The following is a 10776-nucleotide window of genomic DNA, read 5'->3' on the forward strand; positions in this document are numbered from 1 at the left end:
AATAAAACATTAAAGTATTTGGGGGTGACAAGGCATCAGGTGGGCAACTTACTATCAAATGGTTCAGGAACAACAACAAAAAAACCTCTTTGCACTATACTTACAACTTTTCTGTGACTCTGTCATTGTTCCAAACTTTAAAATATGAAAAGAAAATTAGAAAAAAAATGAAAAATTATCGTGGTACCAAAAAACCTGAGAGCGGTATATCTAGAGATAATAACAGAAAGGAATTTGTAAAGATTACCAAGTTGAATGGTGAAAGAATGACAACAAAACACACCTGAGGAACCAGATACACAAAACAAGCCTAAAGTGGGATCTACAAAAAGGATAAGTTTTCTTAGCAGGAAGTATTGGGAGAAGTGTGTCCTGGGCAATCAGCCAGACAAGAAAATCATAGAAGAACAGCTGCATGGCTAAGGCCTCCAGCACAGCTCTCTGTACTGTGGGAGATCTGACACTTGGGCAGCGTAACTGTGAAAATAGGGGAATATTATCTCCCAAGGGACAGGAAATATATGTAAGAAGACAAGCTACCCTGAGGAAAAACCCATTTGCTAAATATACCAAAGACACAAGAACAAAGATTAACTTGGGCTAGAGGAATACACTTAAATGACCGATATGGTATAGTCTGGACCATAATATAAAACTTTAACTACAGTGAAAAATCTAACATTTGAGGGAAAACCAAAGTATGATGTATATATCAAGCATAATAAGAATAAAATTCCTATACTGTCACTAGAGAAAGCAGAAGACAACGTAAAAATAATATATATCTCAGAGAAGCAAGAGCTTACATTTGGACCAAAAGTACAACTGAAAACTAAAAATCAACTCCTATGAGCAAAAGTTCTTAGAAACTCCATTTCCCTCCCTCAAAAAAGTAGTGAAATAATTGAAAAGAAATGAAGACCAAATTAATGAGGTCAATAACCAAGCCTCAGGATTCTCCCTGAATGGGGGTAGGGAGAGAGAAAAATCATAAGAAGAACAAAAGTTCCACAAATCCCAACATCTACCTAAGTTCTCAAAATGCAGTCAATGGGCCTTGGAAGTCCTGAGACACTTTCAAGGAGTTCTCAAAGTTGAAACTATTTTCATCATAATATTTAAACATCATTTGCCCTTTCCCACTCTATTGACAACAGTGGTACAAAAACAGTGGTGGGTAAAACTGCTCACATTTTAGCACAAAAGTAGTGACATCAACCTAGACTGGCACCGCTACATATTCCCAGATTTCTTCTTAAATGTTACTCTCACTTCAGAATATCTTTAATGAAGCAGTAAAAAATAATATTAAATCTCAACTCTTCAATCCATGTCTTTTTCATATTCTATGTGGAGCAATGGCAATCTTGAGAAAAAGCACTTCTGTAAGTTACTTTGAGTTATGAACTAAACTAGCCTTTTTTTTTTTTTCCATGGAACACCATTTTCAACTTCAAGAGAGAATGACAAACTATGGTTACACAGACTTAGGAATTTGGCAGACATTTTCTCAAAAATAAACCAAGTAAGCCTGTAACTTCAAGGGTAAAATGTTAACAATATTTGTTACCAATGATTAATATTTGAGCTTCTAAGTGAAAATTTATAATTGTGGAAAACTTGTATCTACCACTCTGAGTTTGAGAGCTTCATAATATTAAAGACTTCTTATGTGATCACTGGTGACATTAACAACTTTTTTTTTTTCTTTCCGTTTTGTTACTGCAGAATGAAATGTGTCATCTTTGGGGGGAAAAATGTATGACTCAATGAACCAATATTTCCCAAACAACCAATATGTGGTATTACAAAATCACAAAGAGGTAAAAGGTTCATTCAAAACACAACATGCATCATGGATTTTCAGGTAAGAAATGAAAAATTCACTGATATAGTTTCAGATTCAACACTGTAGCTCTCCTTTAAAAAACTACCATTTGTCAAATTTTGGTGTGGTACCAAAGAACACCCACAATCATCTAAAAAGGCTAAGATATCCTCCTTTTTTGAACCATGTGTCTGTATAATATTTCATTTTCTTCATGTACTTCAACCAAAACAATATACTGCAAGATTAAGTGCAGGAGATATGAGAATCAAGCTGTATTCTATTCAAATAGACATGAGGGACCTGCAAATCATGTAACAATGACACTCTTTGCTAAAGATTTGTTTTGGAAAACTTTTTTTTAAATTAAAAGTGTTCACATTAATATGCAATAATTCTATCATTTTTAATTTTTAAAAACATATAATACAGGAAATATAATAAATATAACCCACATAAACTGAAGTTCTATGGGGTTCTTAGTAAACTTTACTATAAAAGGATCCTAAGACAAAAACGTTTGAGAACAGCTCCCTTAGGTCTATGACTATTACCTGTAATTATACTATGCTGTCATTGAGTGACTCCTCCTAAGGACAAATGAAATGAATAAGGTATTCTTCCCCAAAGCAAGCTAAGACTAGTCTATTTCCTTTTTTGTTTGTTTGTTTGTGGTTTTTTATTTTTTTGCTTTTTAGGGCCACACCCAAGGCATATGGAAGTTCCCAGCCTAGGGGTCAAATTGGAGCTGCAGCTGCCGGCCTATACCACCAGCACAGCAACACAGGATCCGAGCTGTGTATGCAACCTACATCACAGCTCAGAGCAACACTGGATCCCTGACCCACTGAGGGAGGCCAGGGATCAAACCGGCATCCTCATGGATAGTAGTCAGGTTTGTAACCGCTGAGCCACAAGAGGAACTCCCTCTATCTCCTTTTTTAATGTTGTATGTTTATACAGTTTTTAAAGGTTACTATCCATTTACAGTTATTACAAAATATTGGCTATATTCCCTGTGTTGCTGAGACTACTCTATTTTCTAAGATAGGTGTCTTTCCACTCTTCTATTTCCCTCACTGTAACATCACAGTTAGGGTCTATGAGCCCTAACTTCATGACACTGTCAACGTGCTTTTTTGTCTCATGAAAAAGCCGGGAAGTTGGAATGGATAAGCAATGAGAGCCTGCTGTATAGAACAGGGAACTCTATCTAGCACTTCTGATGGAAGATGATGGAAGAAAATGTGAGAAAAAGAATGTACATATACATATGACTGGGTCACTTTGTTGCACAATAGAAATTGACAGAACACTGTAAACCAACTAAAATAGAAAAAATAAAAATCATTTAAAAAAAAAAAGGCAGGGAGTTCCCGTCATGGAGCAGTGGTTAACGAATCCGACTAGGAACCAGGAGGTTGCGGGTTCGGTCCCTGTCCCTTGCTCAGTGGGTTAGCGATCCGGCGTTGCCGTGAGCTGTGGTGTAGGTTGCAGACGCGGCTCAGATCCCGCATTGCTGTGGCTCTGGTGTAGGCCGGTGGCTACAGCTCTGATTCGACCCCTAGCCTGGGAATTTCCATATGCCACGGGAGCGGCCCAAAGAAATAGCAAAAAGACAAAAAAAAAAATTAAAAAAATAAAAAAGGCAGAAGCAGCTCAGTAAAAAAAAATGATCAGCTCTGAATAAGGATGTCCCTACGAATGAAATCCCCAGATTTTATGACATCCATTTTGATTACTTAGATGTCTCTTTTTTATTATTTTCTAGTTTTTCTACTATATTCTATATGCCTGGTCATAGATAGATAAATAACCTCTAGCTAAATAGAATCTTCTTTTATTAACTTAGTCTTTTGGTATTTTTTTCTATTGTCTACCAATTATAAAGCCTGGCATGGCCTTCACCCAAGGGTATCTGAAACAAAATTTGAAGTGAGAATAATAGCAAGTGATAGAACTTCACTCTGCTCATTTCATAACAGACAAAGGAAGTCAATTTCAAAACTTTAGGGACACTGACAGAGAGGACACCTAATTTGAGAGGTAGGACAGGAAGGAAAGGAACCAATGGAGAAGGGAGACAGAGATACTAGCTTGTGTGTTTTAAAAGGCCAAAATTATGATAAAATAAGAAGGTGGGGGAGCAATGTAAAAATACATAACAACATGACATCTTAACAGAGGTAATTCTGAGGATATCAAGGAGAAAAAAAAGAATTGAGGAGTTCCCGTAGTGGCTCAGTGGTTAACAAATCCCACTAGGAACCATGAGGTGCGGGTTCGATCCCTGGTTAAGGATTCAGCACTGCTGTGGGCTGTGATGTAGGTCGCAGATGTGGCTCGGATCCTGCATTGCAGGGTCTCTGGCGTACATAGGCCGTTGGCTACACCTCTGATTAGACCACTAGCCTGGGAACCTCCATATGACATGGGTGTGGCCCTAGGAAGGGTAAAAAGACAAAAAAAAAAAAGAATTGAGGAAACAAAGTATAAATAAAAACAAAATATATTCATTAGTATTAGGTTAAATACTAGCATGTAAACTGACTTGTAATGAATAGGGATATTCAGAATTTAACAGAGCTGATCAAATAAATTTTTCCTACTCATGTTTTAAACAAGTTTTGAAGTGATAAGCATGGACTAATAAAGATTACAGATGGTGAAATATAATTAAAAAACAAGAGCTGAACACGGAGAAAATGGGGAAGTAAATGAAGCAAATTATAAAAATAGGAAGCTGAAGGAATTACAAGAGGAGGCCAAATTAACAACTAGGTTTCTTTCTTACAATTAGGAAACAAGACAGAAAAAGTTAAAAGTTAAATCTGAAAAATGGGTGGTGTTCAAGAACTAGTGATGAGAGGTACCAAAAAAGAAAAAAAAAAGTATATGGGGAGTAAATTACAGAAATGGGGAAGGCAGAAATGCTGAGCTTATTTCCTTAGACAATTCCAAAGTAGATATTATACAGTCTAATTTATACACACATTTTCTATAGCAAAAAATATGTATTCAAAAACTAAATTATGAACAGCCAAACACAGGTACAATACATATGTTGTCAGGGGAAGAAAGGCATCGTTAAGGACTTTATATTACAGGTGTTTCCAGGAAGAAAACAAGGCATGTGATGGAGAAGTGGATGAGCAAGGAAAAGAATCAAAAATGCAAGCACCAAGTCTGTTTAAAGAGAATCTAGACAACTAGCAATTACAAAAAAAAAAAAAAATACTTTCCTATCCAACATCACTAAAACCTACAGAATCCCAAATACTTCATAATCACTACCATATTTATCTACAGGCAATAGTTTAAAATAAATGCATAAATATGCACTTAATTTTCTGAAATTCTTGTCTCTTAAAGTGAGGTACTGTTTACTGCCAAGAGCTCACTACCAAAATCTCTAAAATACCTGAATTTTAGACATTTACCAATGATACACATCAAATGTCTCTAACTGTAGTTATCGCTTCATGAAGAAAAAACAAGCAATAAAAAATTGGTTCCCATATTGGAACCTCTGTAAACTTTTTATACGTGAAAAGTTGGCAATAATTTGTTCACAAACAGTAGGGAAACTTCATAATATCTGAATTAATTAGTTGAAAGATTAAGTTTATCACTTTTGAAAACTCCCAGTACCTTTAACAAACAGGGCCATCAAGTGCGCATTTTCTACAAACACCTTGGAAGTACTCCAGATTTGTGAATTTAATCTAAAAAACCCACAGAATACTAAGAAAAATATCCAAAATTTGAAGCCATTTTAAAATATTTTTATGACCATTTTTTAAACTTATTTTCAAACCACTGTCAAATTTTAAACAAGACTTTGAAAAATATTTACAGTTTGACAACAGTATAAAACCTAAAATTCATTAAGTTAATCCAGTGCTAAACTAATAAAATAAATAAACCTCAAAGTAAATTTTGCCTTGTTGAGGGGAAAAAGGAATCAAAGACAACTACAAAGGTGAACATCTTTTAAAACATGTTGTCTGCATCTATACATACTATGCTCCCTCAAGAAAAAAAATCAAGAGCTATATCTAACAACAGGCATTTAAATAGGTATTTTTGAGGACTACAATACTTCTTTCAAGTAAAATTTCCTAACACAGAGAAAGGAACACTTTCGCAAAGTGATAATTCTCTATAAAAGACTTGCTCTATTAAGGCTTTGTTGCTCTGAAGCCAAGTATAAACCATATAAGGAAACCGAAGTTCAATGCCATTTATTTTGTTCCCCTCTTTCAGATGCCCAAGAATAACCTCTTTCGTTGCCTAATTTTAAGTTCTAAAATCATAAAGTAGATCACTTACATACTTTAAATTATTTGATAAAGCTACTTTCACTTAATAGGAATTACTTGATGGTTCACAAAATCTTAACAACAATTTAAAAAATTACAAAATTGTTTTTAAAAAGGAGCTCCAGAGACTAAGCTCCAAGAAAAAAAAAATCAAAACAATATATTGTAATAGTTAAAAGACCCCCTTTTTGAAACATACTTCATGAAGTAACAAAGAAAAAGTTGTGAAATTATTTGAACCTGCTGTTTGAAACCTACCTTGTCTCTTTTTGGAACTAAAGAAAGCCAACCATTTTTCTTGTGGTGGCAAGGGCAAATAAATATTAATTTACATTTAAGATATATCTACAAACAAAATACCACGTTTATTTGACATTTATTCAAGAGCAGAGTTTATCTTTTACCTCCCTTTACCAAAAAAGCACGGGGGGGGGGGGAACCAAACTTAAAAAGACACTCATTAAAACACCACAGAAGAAACCGTCTGTGTCTGCAGCAACCAGAACTAGTTTGATCTATAAAGACTACCGACTGGTTCAGAAGTGTTTATATTTATAACTGACTGGTGGAATGTCACCGTGCTTCACTTAATCCCTGCCCCCACAGCAGATACTCATCACTTATTAGGTGGCAGACCCGGTCAAAACATTTGGGCCAACAACAACAAAAGGTAAATAATGTGCTAACCAAAAAGCACAGCTATTTATCACAATCACTGTGATGCCCATGAAGACTGTTTTAAGCGTTTAACTTCCTTTCCTATACATTCAGTTCCGAATTGCACAGAAGTCCTAACAAATCAAACCACTTACAGGCATTCATGTTTGCTTTTTAATCATCACTCTTTAACCGTAACACTTTTTCTCCCTACTAGGTCAGTTACAAGAAAAATCTTGTAGACAGTAGCTTGTAGACAACACCAAACAAGTATTATAAAGTTATAAATGTCCGAAAAGAACAAGTTACTGAAGACATATATATTACCCACCTGAAAAAACGACTAAGAACGGCAAAGAGTTTTTTGTTTATAAAACCCAATGAAACACAGTCATAAGAGTTGGAACTAAATAACTCCATATACATTTAAACGCAAAAGCAAAATAATCGGTAACAGTATAAACAAATACTGTGGCAGCCATCTCAACAGCAGCCGATTGCTCGCCGCAGTGACCTAACTTTCATCCAAAACAAAAGTTGTCAGGTTCAGCAACTTAATAAATCAAAAATATACATTGTATATGTTCCGGGAAACTAAGATTTCTGGACCTTCTGCTGAACAAAGGCATTCTTTCCTCGGAATTGCTTAAAACTTTTCGTCCCACCGCATTCTTACAACCTCTTCTAAAATGACCAGGGTCCAGATGGTAGAAAGGAGAATAAAATCAGTTCTACTGCTTTGCACCTAAATCACTACCCCGTCCGACAACAGAGAGGGAGAATTTAGGGCAACTTGAGAAAAAGTGGAAAACACTAAAGTTTCCTCTCTTTCCTGGCCGGGGAGCTTTGTGACTCGCAGACACTTTGGGTGAAAATTACCTTTCGGTCGGGCAGTGTCTCAGGACAGCTTTTTCAAGGCTTCGCCTGACATGATTTCCTCCCCTTCATTACTCACTTCGGATCCAGCCGAATTTCTCTCTCCGGTGAGAGCGGATGTGGAGTGGCCTCCCGCAGTAGGAAGAGTAGGTGGCTCCGGTGGGGGTTGGGAAGCGGGCTGGCTTCCTGGTCTCGAGTTTTGCAGGAGTTTCCCAGCCCCAACTAGGATCTCCGTCGAAAAAAAACTTTTCACTCGTGACACCGCCCGGAATTACCGTGCGAAACTCACTTCCTGCCTTGGCGAGCAGCAGGATCCAGCTCGGTCCAGGGGAACCCGGAAAACCAGCTCCACGCGCGTCGGGCGGGGGAGGGCAGGGGGCGTCAGCCGAGAGGCTGGGACTCCGGGCGACCCGCGCGCCCCGATACCCGACGGCAGGCGAACCTGGCCCGCGGGGGCAAAGATGCCACCGGGGCGCTGGGAGAGCCTCGGCCGCGCTAGGCCGCCGCCGCCTCCTCGCCGCCACCCCCGGAGCCGGGCGGCGGGGTTATTGTCTCGGTAGCGCCTGCCGCGCCCTGCGCCCGCGCGGCCGCAGCCGCGGCCGCCCGGAGCCCGAGCCGCGGGGCCGGGCAGGCTCGATGGCGGCCCCCTCCCCCGGCCGGCCGTCGGGCTGTCCGTCCTTCCGTACGTCCCTCCCCGCCTTCCTTCCCTGCCCTCGAGCCCTCTTCTCCTCCCCCTCCTGTTTTCCCGCCACCGTCCCCTCGCTCCCCTCCTCGTTCTTCTTCCCTGGCGGCGGTGGCTCCCCCGGGAAGCGCAGGGGGTGGGGGCAGGCGGCGGCTTCGTCTCCTCACAAGCTCGCGGGGCCGCGGCAGGGGCCGAGACTGCGTCCCGCGCCGCCGCGCCACATTCACTCGAGCGAGACTGCGAGGGGCGGGGAGGGGAGGGGAGGGAGGGAGCGGAGAGAAAGGAGGAGGAAGGGGGCTGGGGCGGAGGGGAGTTACTGCCTCACAGGCCGCGGAGGCAACAGCGCCACCGCCCCGGCGGCGAGGGGGGAAGAGGCTGCGCGCGGCGGCAGCTCCGCGGCGGGGGCGGGGCGGCCTCCCGCCCGCTTCGCCCCAACCTCCAACAGCCGGGCTGGAGGCCGGCGCGAGCCAGTCACCGCGCGCGGGGGCGGTGCGGGCCGACGTCGGTGGCGGCGGGGGGCGGCGGCGGCAGCGGGGGGTGATAGTCTTGGGGGCCCGGGAGGCGGGGCCGGTGGCCGGGGGTTCGCGAGCTAGGTCCGGCGAGAGGCCAGCTCTGGCCCAGGCCCGGGAGGCCTGCGTGCTGCTCCCCAGCCGCCCAAGGTGGAGATGAGGGCGAAGTCGATCCCGGCTGCCCTGCGCCCAGCCTGGAAGAAAGAGAGTCCCTAGGCCTCCTCCACTCCTGCCAATTGAGTTTCTTTGTACAGCAGTGATCGGTGCGAAGGGTTCAAGTCCAACCCCGATTTTAAGCCTGCAGGTATCTCTTTCAACTGCAGCACTCCAACTTCCTCTAATGGCACGCTCAGTTTGCGAGAAACCACTGCGGTAGCACGGCGGAGCTTCCCACGCCGGCCTTTGCTCCGAGCTTGCTCTCGCAGAAACGCAGCTGGGGTTCCTCCAAGTCTCAGCCTCACCAGCTGAGACAAAGCTGGCGCTGAGAGGGGGAAAATGGCCCGCGAAATTGCCTCAAGATAGTGTCTTTGTTAGAGGCAACATTGGATACCCTCTGAACGCAACGTAGGCTTTCAACCCCAGCGGTTTAGATGGTGCAGTTGTTGAATTACACTGGCCCTAATGATTCAGCCTGGCAGGGTTTGCGTTTATTGCGGAGAAGAGAGCTGCTTAGGCATTCTGTCAACACATATGGCATAAAACGCCTCAACCACAACATTGCACAGTTTTTGCAGTTCCTGCTTTAAACATGTTAACAGACAAGCCGGCCTTGTTTTACCCGGAGAAAGAACGCAATAGATACGAAACAAACCATTCCCCGCCCCCAGGCTCTGCCATGCTTAACCATGTACAATGCTGGTAATTACTCTCTGTGCCCCTGAAGTCATTGCTTCAGTTCTTCCGTCTGTGTTCCAGAGATAATTATTTATTACCAACTTTGAGTAAAGAGCTGTATGCCCTACAGATGATTTTTGGCTTGCAACCAAAGGAAGGGGTTGATAAAGTACATCAAAGAATTATTTACCAAAGTGAGTCGTACACTGGTGACAAACATTTGAAATAACTGCAAAGATATTTAAGATATTCTGCTCGAGGTGGAAACTTTCAGCCACTTCAGAACTGCTAGAATTAACACCGTTCTTTAGCCTACAGAAGAAGTTGAAGGTTCACAGATGGTACCAAAATGTTCAGGCTTATTCAGGCTGCATCGGAAGTAAAAGCATTAAACTGAAAGTTAGGAAAAGAAATACCAGCCAGGTATACTAGTAATACCAAGCTAGTTATTTATGTGAATATGAATCTTGGCCATTATATAAAAATTAGCATATTGTATAACCTATTCTTAACCATCGCAAAAAGATTTCTTACTCCACTTTCAAAAGCTGGTTTGAGTCTGAGCAAACTCGTGGTGTAGCTCTCAACTGAAAATGTCACCCTGTTAAAGCATCCCAGGATGGAGAGTCTTCTGCACCAGCCTGACCAGCTGGATGATGGGATTCTAAAGGTGCATTTGGTCTCAGGTTGATTCAAGACCTCTTTAAATGTGGCATCATAGATTCAAGTAAACCTAACCCACTTCCCTGCCACACTCTCAAACCTAAATAAATAGGACCAGACCAGTCCCTGGGCTAGAATCTGTCCTGGCTCTAGCCTTTATTTATTTATTTTTTAAACTTAGACTCCTACTGGGGACCTATCTGACCAGTTACCATTTAGGCTAGAAAAGTACCTATAATCAACAATCCTTCCTCCAATTCACCTGAAATTTTGCCACTAGAGTTTAATCCCTTTGAGTAGTTTGTTTCTCTAGCACAAAGCCATAATCCTGGGAAAGGTAATATTTTAATCCTTATTAGTCATTTATACCAATTCATCAGATTGTTTCCCCAAAGCAGCTTTCAA

General features: G+C 41.5%; 1 protein-coding gene across 9 annotated transcripts in view; it reads right to left on the reverse strand.

Annotated features, from left to right (window-relative positions):
• Nucleotides 1–7955, reverse strand: part of ERBIN (erbb2 interacting protein) — a 117459-nt gene extending 109504 nt beyond the window's left edge. For all 9 annotated transcript variants that reach the window (XM_047798759.1, XM_047798586.1, XM_047798502.1 and 6 more), the window contains exon 1: nt 7687–7955. The gene's annotated coding sequence lies outside the window, so the exon portion shown is untranslated. The remainder of the gene's footprint in view (nt 1–7686) is intronic.
• Between the last annotated feature and the right edge of the window lie 2821 nt (nt 7956–10776).

The sequence above is a fragment of the Phacochoerus africanus genome, chromosome 1 (assembly GCF_016906955.1).
Source record: "Phacochoerus africanus isolate WHEZ1 chromosome 1, ROS_Pafr_v1, whole genome shotgun sequence".
Lineage (NCBI taxonomy): Eukaryota > Metazoa > Chordata > Mammalia > Artiodactyla > Suidae > Phacochoerus > Phacochoerus africanus.